This window comes from Alligator sinensis, unplaced genomic scaffold (genome assembly GCF_000455745.1).
Source record: "Alligator sinensis unplaced genomic scaffold, ASM45574v1 scaffold933_1, whole genome shotgun sequence".
Taxonomy (NCBI): Eukaryota; Metazoa; Chordata; order Crocodylia; family Alligatoridae; genus Alligator; species Alligator sinensis.
The window spans coordinates 844582-853473 of record NW_005842542.1 but is presented as its reverse complement, the minus strand read 5'-3'; the positions used below and the strand labels follow the sequence as shown (position 1 = coordinate 853473).

Genomic DNA, 8892 nt, shown 5'->3' with positions numbered 1-8892 from the left:
GCAGGAATTTTTGCTAGAAAATGGCATTTTGGTGGGTTTTTTCGTTCTTTTTTTAAGTCTTTCATAATAATCTTGGAAAAAAATAATCCCCATGTTGAACAAAACTTCACGTGGTACTTAATAAAGAGGTATTGCAACACCTGTAAATGCAGAGAATTAATGAAAAGGGACCTAAAGATGTCAGATGGATAGAAAATGAGATTCAGCCAGAAAAAGCATTCTAGACACCATGGTCAATGGGGGAGTAATAAAACCTGTAACTCTGATGAAGTTCAAAGGGCAGGAAATTGCGTTAGCTTATAGCAAACAGTTATAGCAGAAAGAAAGGCAAGATGATTTGGCTGACTAAACATCTATATCATGGGCAACTCCTACAGTAATAGTTGAAGGTGCTGAGTTCCCAGGGTTTCAAGCAGTGTTGTGCATTCAGCTCCTTCCAGAGCTATGTCTCATGTCATCATGAGTAAGGGAAGTGGTAGTCCCCAATTCCCTGATGGAACTGCACCTTGAATAGCAAGTACAACACTGTGTTGTATTGTAAATACAGTAGCTTTTAGGTACCAGAAATATGTTACTATCTGAGAAAGAATACAGAGAAAGAAATAAAAATGATAAAGGTTATTAAAAATTACAAGCCTGAATCACAAAAAAGACTAGGAAATCTAAATGGACTAAAATGCAACCTTGATGCAATTTTACAGACTTTGAAGGAATGATGTCTGCTTACACCAAGGTTGCATGAGGCTGAATGTGTATAATTAGATTAAATGATGACTCCCATTTGAAACATATGTGTTGTTTTCACAGCTGGACCAAATTAATCCCTGAGGTATGTACACTATCTTCATCTGAGTCAAAAGAAGACTAAATTTATCCTTCTATATTGTAATGTGCATCTAAACAGTGGTGTAGCCTACAATTTGTATGCGTACATATGTGCGAAGCAGGCCATATTCGATTTGGGTTTGGATTTGGCCTGATTCAGGTGACAGTGATTTGATTTGTTGATTCAGATCACTGTCCCAGTTCAATTCAGCTGAATTCAAATCTTAAGATTCGATGCTAACTCAGAGAATCAGCAATTCGGACATAGACACAGCTTTAGATGTTTTTTCTACGTACCTTGAGGTACCAGTATGGCTTGTGAATGCTGAGCTGGTGGGGTGGATGGACCGTCCCACAGGAGCATGGGAGGGGCCACCCGTGTGCTTGGCAGCAGACCCAGAAGTGGAACGGAAGTACTTCTGGCCCACTTCCGGGTCTGCCACCGAGAGCACGGGAGAACCCCCCCGCACCCTTCCGGCTCGGCAATTGGCTGCAGAGGGACCTCGGGTGCCCCCCCCAGATCCAGGAGGCACCAGTCGCTAAACCAGGGGAAGAGTCCCCCGCACGCTCTATGGCGGACCCAGAAGTGGACTGGAAGTGCTTCTGGTCCACTTCCGGGTCCGCTGCCGAGCACACTGGGGACCTCCCATGCTCCTGTGGGACGCTCCATCCACCCCAGCCTCTCAGCATTCACGAGCTGCCTGGTACCATGAGGTATGTAGAAAAGGCATTTAAAGCTGTGTGTATGTCTGAATCATCAAATCTCTCCAAACCTCTCCGAATCGATTTAGAGGGTTCTGATTTGATTAGGAGAGATTAAAGAGTCTCCTGATTTCATTTGGATTCAGTGATTTGGTTGCCAAATTGGGCAGAATCATCGCCAAATCGAATCAGTGACCAAAGCTTCGCACAGCCCTAATAACCATGCATACATGTACACATGTGCACCTACTAGTGTGTTAACTTTCTCTTCTAGTTTTCCTTTCCAAATTCACTGTAGAAATACAATATTACAGTACAGTACATGATTGAATACAAGGTGTATAGCATATTACTGTACATGGCAAGAAATATTATAACAACACATAGAAAATCTATAGGTAAAGAAAATGCTCATGTATTGCATATGAATTGTCAAGCTAATAAATAATTAGGGAGTTTTAAAACATGTATTGTATGTTACATTATTTAAAACAATGTAGGCAAGCAGTAGAGAACATATGGTAAGGAAGCAAGAGCTGGATTTCTAACCTCTTTGTGCCTTAGTTTATAAAAATGAGGATAGCAGTTACACCTCAAGTGAAATTATGGGGATGAGTCTGTCAACGCTTTGGACTCCTTGGATAAAGACATTCTCTAAGCACATGCTATTACAACTAAAATCAGATAAGCTGGTGTGAAGATATATACTACAGACATATTAATTGTGCTCACAGGAGCCAGTGTTTCACCCATATATTCTTTTATGTTCTGCCCAGAATTGTCTAGCTAGGACTAACACCCATATGTGACTATTGCTTAGCTTTGTGACTTATTGGGAGCGCTTGCCCTCATGCACCTTAACAAGCCATTATTACCCAGCACTCCTCTGGCTGTTGCAGGGGGTGGAAGACAGAGAAATTAAAGAATGCATCATCCAGGGCACAAATTAAAACTGTTACAAGTAGAGACCTAGTAGAAAGTCTCAGAATAGAATGAATTATGTATTTGAACACTTAAGGTTTCCTTGCCTTTATTACAGCATGGGGTCTGAACTCTGCTTTCTTCCCTGTGCTTTATTACATGGTTAGAAGTCCCACAGTATGAACCTTACAGTTTGAATTTTGAAGCACCTATAGTGTCATACATTTTATTTTAATATTTGTCACCGACAGTGCCGACAGATAAAAAGTGCTGGCTCCCCACGGTGTGATATGCGGGATTGTCAATGGAGCTACACAATTGCTTTTGCTAAGTGCTTGCGGGGCTCACTGTGCCAAATCCCGCAAATTGCTGCATTCACTCCACTTTGCAGCGTTGTGCCAAGGCAAACTGCATTAGAAAAGTTATTCGCTTGCAGGAGGGACATTTGCCTAAATGGCTGATTTCATTTTAAAGTCCTAAGCAATTGTCTTCAGACATTTCTACAGCACAGTTCTATAATTGTAACATTCAAGAAATGGTGGGAACTTTTGTGTTGCTTATAATTTATTCTATTTATTGCTTATGATTGCAGAAAAAAAAATCTGCGTTTTCCCACCCCTAACGTTTCCTGACTAAAGAACTCATGGAAGCAAATGCTTCTAATGACAATACTGAGCCTACATCTATTATTGTTTTCTCTTCTTCTCTCTATATTCTTTTATTTTACTAATACTCCTTTTATTTCAATTTATTGGAATCTTTTTTTTTCTAGCTTCAGATCAATACTATCAATCAAATCATTGTTTAAAGTGCGTAACAATATCAAGAACTATAATGGTTACACCTTGTGTATCAAGGGAGTTATTTGTATTCCCTGCCTACTCCCTTTGTCTTACTCACATGTCAATTAAAAAAAATGATTAAAACAAAAAGGTCCGTGATAATGACTTGGAAAAAAGACTTGGATTGGTTTAATGACAGTCAAACGAGTCATCAGGATATGCTTCTTTCCGAGAGTCTGAATTGTACTTAGAGCCATATTCTTTCCTGGTACAGGTTTACTGACTTTAATGAAGTTATTTGAAGAATTAATCTGGCCCAGTTTGCACGAACTGAAGGGGAAAAAAAGAAATCCTATTAAAATAGTGGCATTGCTGAGTCTCAGTGTCCATTATCAGTGATTATAGGAGACAACAGTACCTCCTGAATTAACAGGGTCTGTCTTTAATCTTATAAACTGTAGTTACCCAATATGGGATTCCCCATGGGTTTTATATTCTAATCCATGTTTTCCTGTCAAAGGAGGAAATAAATTCCGTGTAATGAGTGGAAGGTATAAAATCAAACTTGTATTTTTATTATAAGGGCAGTTTTACGTTGAAACCTGGGTAGATGCTCAGGTTCATTCACAGTGGTTCCTCTGTGCAATGGATGCATACCAGAATCTGCAGAGAATCCATAAGGTGCCTCTGCATTTTTTCTAAAGTGGCCTCTGATTTGGAGGCTCTAAATTAAAATATTCTGGGCCTGATTGAAGAGAAGCTGATCTTGTATCTCTCATTGCTTTCAAATGGAGTGCAAAAGTGTCTGTGGAAAACCAGAGGCCAGCTTTATCATGTCATACCCCAGAGTTATTGGCCATTTAGAAGTTGAAGCTACAGTGATTCTGGTGCATGCCCACATTGGAGACTGGGTCAGAATCAGTCATTCCTGACTGCTGGTGCTCAGTCCACTTACGCTGCCCAGACTTGGAGAGTCTAGGGATAAGTACAGATATTCAAAAAGCCCAAGCCTGAATTGATTCAGTCTTTGCAGGTTAGTCGAACCTGCATAGATTGAATGGATACGCAAGTGAATAGACATTCACTTTGATACTGGAAATGCAGGCACATGCCTGCAGTGGCTTAGGCTAGCAGCTGCGGGGTGCTAGAGCAGTCCTCCCTTCCCTTCAGCAGTAGCCAGAAGGCTGGAGGAAAGCTGAGCTGCGGGGAGGGGAGGGGAGGCAGTGGCCAGGCCCCAGCAGGCTGAGTATGAGTGGGGAGGGAATTAAATCCCCACCCTTGCCTGCAGGGACCCCAGCCAGAGCGTGCCTGGAAGAGGAAGGCGGGAAGCAGCCTTTGCCGGGCATTCAGTTTGTGGGGAGCATGGTCAGACCCCAGCTGACACTGAAGGGTCAAGCAGTGAAAGTCGGGGCATGGCCAGACCCCTGGCCCTGGGCTTGAGGTGAAGGGGAGAATCACAGAGAAATGGGACTGGTAGGGACCTCCAGAGGTCCTCTAGTGTCTAGTCCAGCACCTGCCTGAGCCCTGGCCAGACCCTCTGGTACAAGCACTAGAATCTAAAGAGCGGAGGGTTTGCTCACCAGTGGGGCTCTTGTACTCCTGGGGAAAAAAGCCACAAAGGGCTTCCTGCGGCCGGTTTTCCTCCCCTGCCCCATAGCAGGGCCAAGCGCTGCACCCCTCTAGCCCTGTGCCCCAAGGCAGTGCTGCATTTACCCCACCCCGCTCGTCCCCATGACAGAGGAGAAAGAGGGGAAGAGTCCTGCCCACCGCAATGGCTCAGTGACAGCCCAACCTGGCCTGAGCGTGGGGAGCTGAAACCAATCCAGGTGCACAGCTCCCATGGCCCCAGCCGGAGCTGCAGCCGGCTGGGAAGGGCCCTGCCCCCACAGCCTGGCTCAGCCCAGCCCTGTCATCCGCCCACCTCGCCTGGGGCTGGGGCTGTGGGGCTGAGCCAGGATGGCCTGCAGGCACTGCTGAGGGTGGGCGCAGAGGGGCCAAGCTGTCGGAGCAGTGCACTACCCAGCTGGCTAAGTCTCAGGCTGGGACCATGGGAGCTCTGCGCCTGGATTGCTCCAGCTTCCCTGCACCCAGGCCAGGCCAGGCCAGGCTGTCATGAAGCCGCTGCGGCTAGCAGGGCTCTCCTCCTCCTTCGCCCCTCCACCCCCCACCACTGTGGGGACAGGTGGTAGGGGGGATCTGCGCAGTGCTGCCTAGGGGCACAGGGCTGCAGGGGTATAGCACTGGGCCCCACTGTGCGGCGGGGGGTGGGGGGGAACTGGCCCCAGGAAGCCCTTGGTGGCTTTTTTCCCCAGCACTACAGACCCCCCGTGGTGAGCAAACCCTCCACTCCTTAGATTCTAGTGCTTGTACTGGAGGGTCTGGCCAGGGCTCACACAGGGGCTGGACTAAACACTAGAGGACCTCTGGAGGTCCCTGCCACCCCCACCCCCTTCTCAGCTAGCCAGAGCAGTGATAGTGCTCCAGGTGGGGAGGAGAGGGGTGGGGTCAACCCTGCTCTGCTGGAGCAGACAACACAGCCTAGTCCAGCACAGCGCAGCCTGGAGCTGCAAAGCATCCTGAGATGCTGGAGGACTATGAGTTAATTTAAACCAGGAAGGGGTCTGGGACAGAAGTTCCATAAATCAGTTTAATCTAAATTAGTTAAGTCTGATACTAAATTCAACCAGGTTTATCTTTAACCAGTTTCAGTCATTTTGCAAGTGGTTTATGTGCACTGAATTTCTGTTCTGTTACAGGTTTAAACCAGTTTCTGGTCACTTAAACCGGTTTACGTGTAACTTCTGTCCCTAGCCTAGAAGGTTATAAAACTTTCAGGAAAAACAATATCCTCAGTGTCATCAACATTGCCTAAAGACATGTGCGTAAGACATCTCTGGAGGAGACTCCCACTATGAGGCCTGTGCAGAAGAATAATAAGAAAGTTGCAAAAAATATTAATGAGTCTCTCTTGGATACAAAATATTTGTTCAACACCCTTATGGGTAAAGTAGCATGCAACTGAGCAGAGCACTGACAACAGGGAGCCTGTATTGAATGAGATGCATCAGTATGTCTCAGCTAAGGAGCAGAGTGTCATTTCTGAGCATATAGCTCTGCAAAGAAGAGAGCCAGGTTTTCATGCCCAATTTGCTGATCCTATGCTGTAATTATGGGTGTCAGCATTGATTTTAATATTTATTTTCTATCTCCACACTCCTCCTTTTTTCCCTTGGATTCTGGATACTAGGGGGGATGTTCTTGGCTTACCACTGTGCTTGGTATCTCCTTTGCTTTAGTTTTCTATTTTCAGCAGTAATTTACAATGGAAAATGATATTTTTCACCACTTTAAATATACTGCCAGTATTCTACTTTGCTTCCCCCACACCTGTTCCCTACCCCTGACACAGACATATGTCAGAGTTAGTATCTGACATTCCTAGTCTTCCGCTTAAGGTTGCTATAATCATTAGGCTAATATTCTAGTTCCACAGTATCACCCTACAAACTGAGGTCCTGATCCTGCAAAGCACCACCTCATGTGCTTTGTTTTACACACATAAGTTATCTCAGTGAATGCTGTGGAACTAGCCATGTGCTTAGAATTAAAAGTACGGATGTGTTTGCAGAATCAAGGTGAAAGGAGATGCAATTTGCTGCTCATCCCTGGAGAGCAGAGAGAGAGGGATGCCCAGAAAGCAGATGGGGAATAGTGGCTCAAAAACTGGAGTCACCCTGCAGAATTAAGGCATCAGATAATCTTTCTGTAAGGTTAGTGCATAAAAGATTTTCATTTTAGTTTATTGTTGTGCCCTACGCCACTCCAATAATAGGTTGCTCAGTTCTTTATACTACTTCAGTCTTCTATTTGCAAAAGGAAATCTCAGCTTCCCTTCTTCTTGCCTTTTCCTAGCAAAGAGCCATTTTGCAAGCACTTTAACCTGAAAACACACAACAAATGTGGGAAATGGGAACACGCAATTCCCCGCTTGTCTTTCTGCAGGCGGCCACTCCCATCCCAGATATTCTGGGCACGCAAAAGGAGGTCACAAATTCTTCTGAACATACAAGGACTATGCTCTTACCAAAGACTTGCAGTATAAACATTGGCAGACCATAAACCCAGTGACCCGTGAAGATGCCCCTGCTGGGGGAAGTGGAAAAGGAATAAACACAGAGCTAGAAATCAAACTCATCTAGCTAGTCTGGTTATTTGCAGATGTCCCTTGGCCCTTTCCTGCAGCAGGGTTATAGTGAAATCTTTTGTGAATAAGTCAGAAAATGTACAGTATATATCTCTTGCAAATGACATGCATATTTTATAGCTTTCATGCACAGAAACCAGTTCTTGAGGAATTGTATCTATAAATTGCAACTGAAAGAAGATGGTCTTATTTATTACATTATTTCCAACCAGAAAAAATATCAAAAAGTGTTCTCTCTCTCTAATTTAAAGGCCCTGTGGAAAAAAGTCTTAGTGTATATTGTTCTGACATTCCAACTTTGGAAGGCTTTATACTTGATCATTTGTTGTGAGATAAGGATCATGTTGGGAACCCAAGTACCTCTTTAAGCCATGAAAGCTTTAAAGAGACAGGAGAATGTTTGGCAAAGTAAACACTTTTAAAGGCAATATTTGAACATTGTATTTGAAGTTTCTCCTTGTTTGAGAGAGGCTACCATTTCTAGCAGTATTTCCCTCATACAGGATAAGAAATCTCCCTCAGACTGTTAGATCCCTAGTCCATTTTCCCCATGTATTATTCATTAAGTTCTAAGAATGTTGTCTGTGCTGTACAAGACTCTAAATACCAATAAGCACCCAGGGAGCACCAAGAGAAACAATATCTAACAAACAAAGCGCTTACATTTCCTAGCCACTCAACAATTGACTTTGCATCTCTTTTCCCCTCTTTAAGTCATTTATTTAATGCAGAATCGCTTTACTGTTGTTTAAGAAGGGCCAATTAGAGCTCACAACACTACTGAAAGTGTTTTCAAAACATTTATCACAGGCTGGATTTTTTTTTCATAGCCCAGCTGGTAAAATCTAGTTCTGGGTGGAAATGTCTAACAGAAATACCACAGCAAGCTGCGTATAGGGAGACAGGATAACCGGCAGACGGGGTTGGTGCTTGCTGAAGCACAGGGAGTCAGTGCCCAGACTTCTTCTAGTAGGGCTGCCATTTCCTCCAGTCCCCCCAGCATTTCACAGGGATGTGGCAGGCTCTCAGAATGGGAACGTTCAAGAGTTCGTAGCTGAGCTGGAATTTTCAACACCTGACAGAAAAGAAGGATTTTGAGGCTGGAGTCGCACAGGAACTTTTAAGGTACGGCCTTAGATAAACAACCTGCTCCCCACCAGGCTCCAAGTTTACTTGAAGCAACAATGCTTCTCGCGTGATCTTCACTCTATGGGTTTTACTCTATGGATGATCAAAACTAACAAGGACAGAGGTGCTGTTCCAGACCCTGCTTTCAGTCAGAGCTTTTGGAAAGGCTACTGGGAAATGCCTGTTCAGAAACTAGGAGTAACAGAAAGCTTCCCAGGGCCCACAGGAGAGATGTGTGTAGTTGCAGTATATGGATAAAATCACAATAGTTTGAGTCTGCATCTACATATGACTAGGGCATTATGTTGACCATGGGCATGATGCTCTGAT

At 44.3% G+C, this 8892-nt stretch overlaps 1 long non-coding RNA gene across 1 annotated transcript in view; it reads left to right on the top strand.

Moving 5' to 3' along the window:
* The first annotated feature begins 8352 nt into the window (after nt 1-8352).
* Nucleotides 8353-8892, top strand: part of LOC112551654 — a 66011-nt gene continuing 65471 nt past the window's right edge. The window contains exon 1 of the long non-coding RNA XR_003095950.1: nt 8353-8559. This is a non-coding gene — a long non-coding RNA (uncharacterized LOC112551654). The remainder of the gene's footprint in view (nt 8560-8892) is intronic.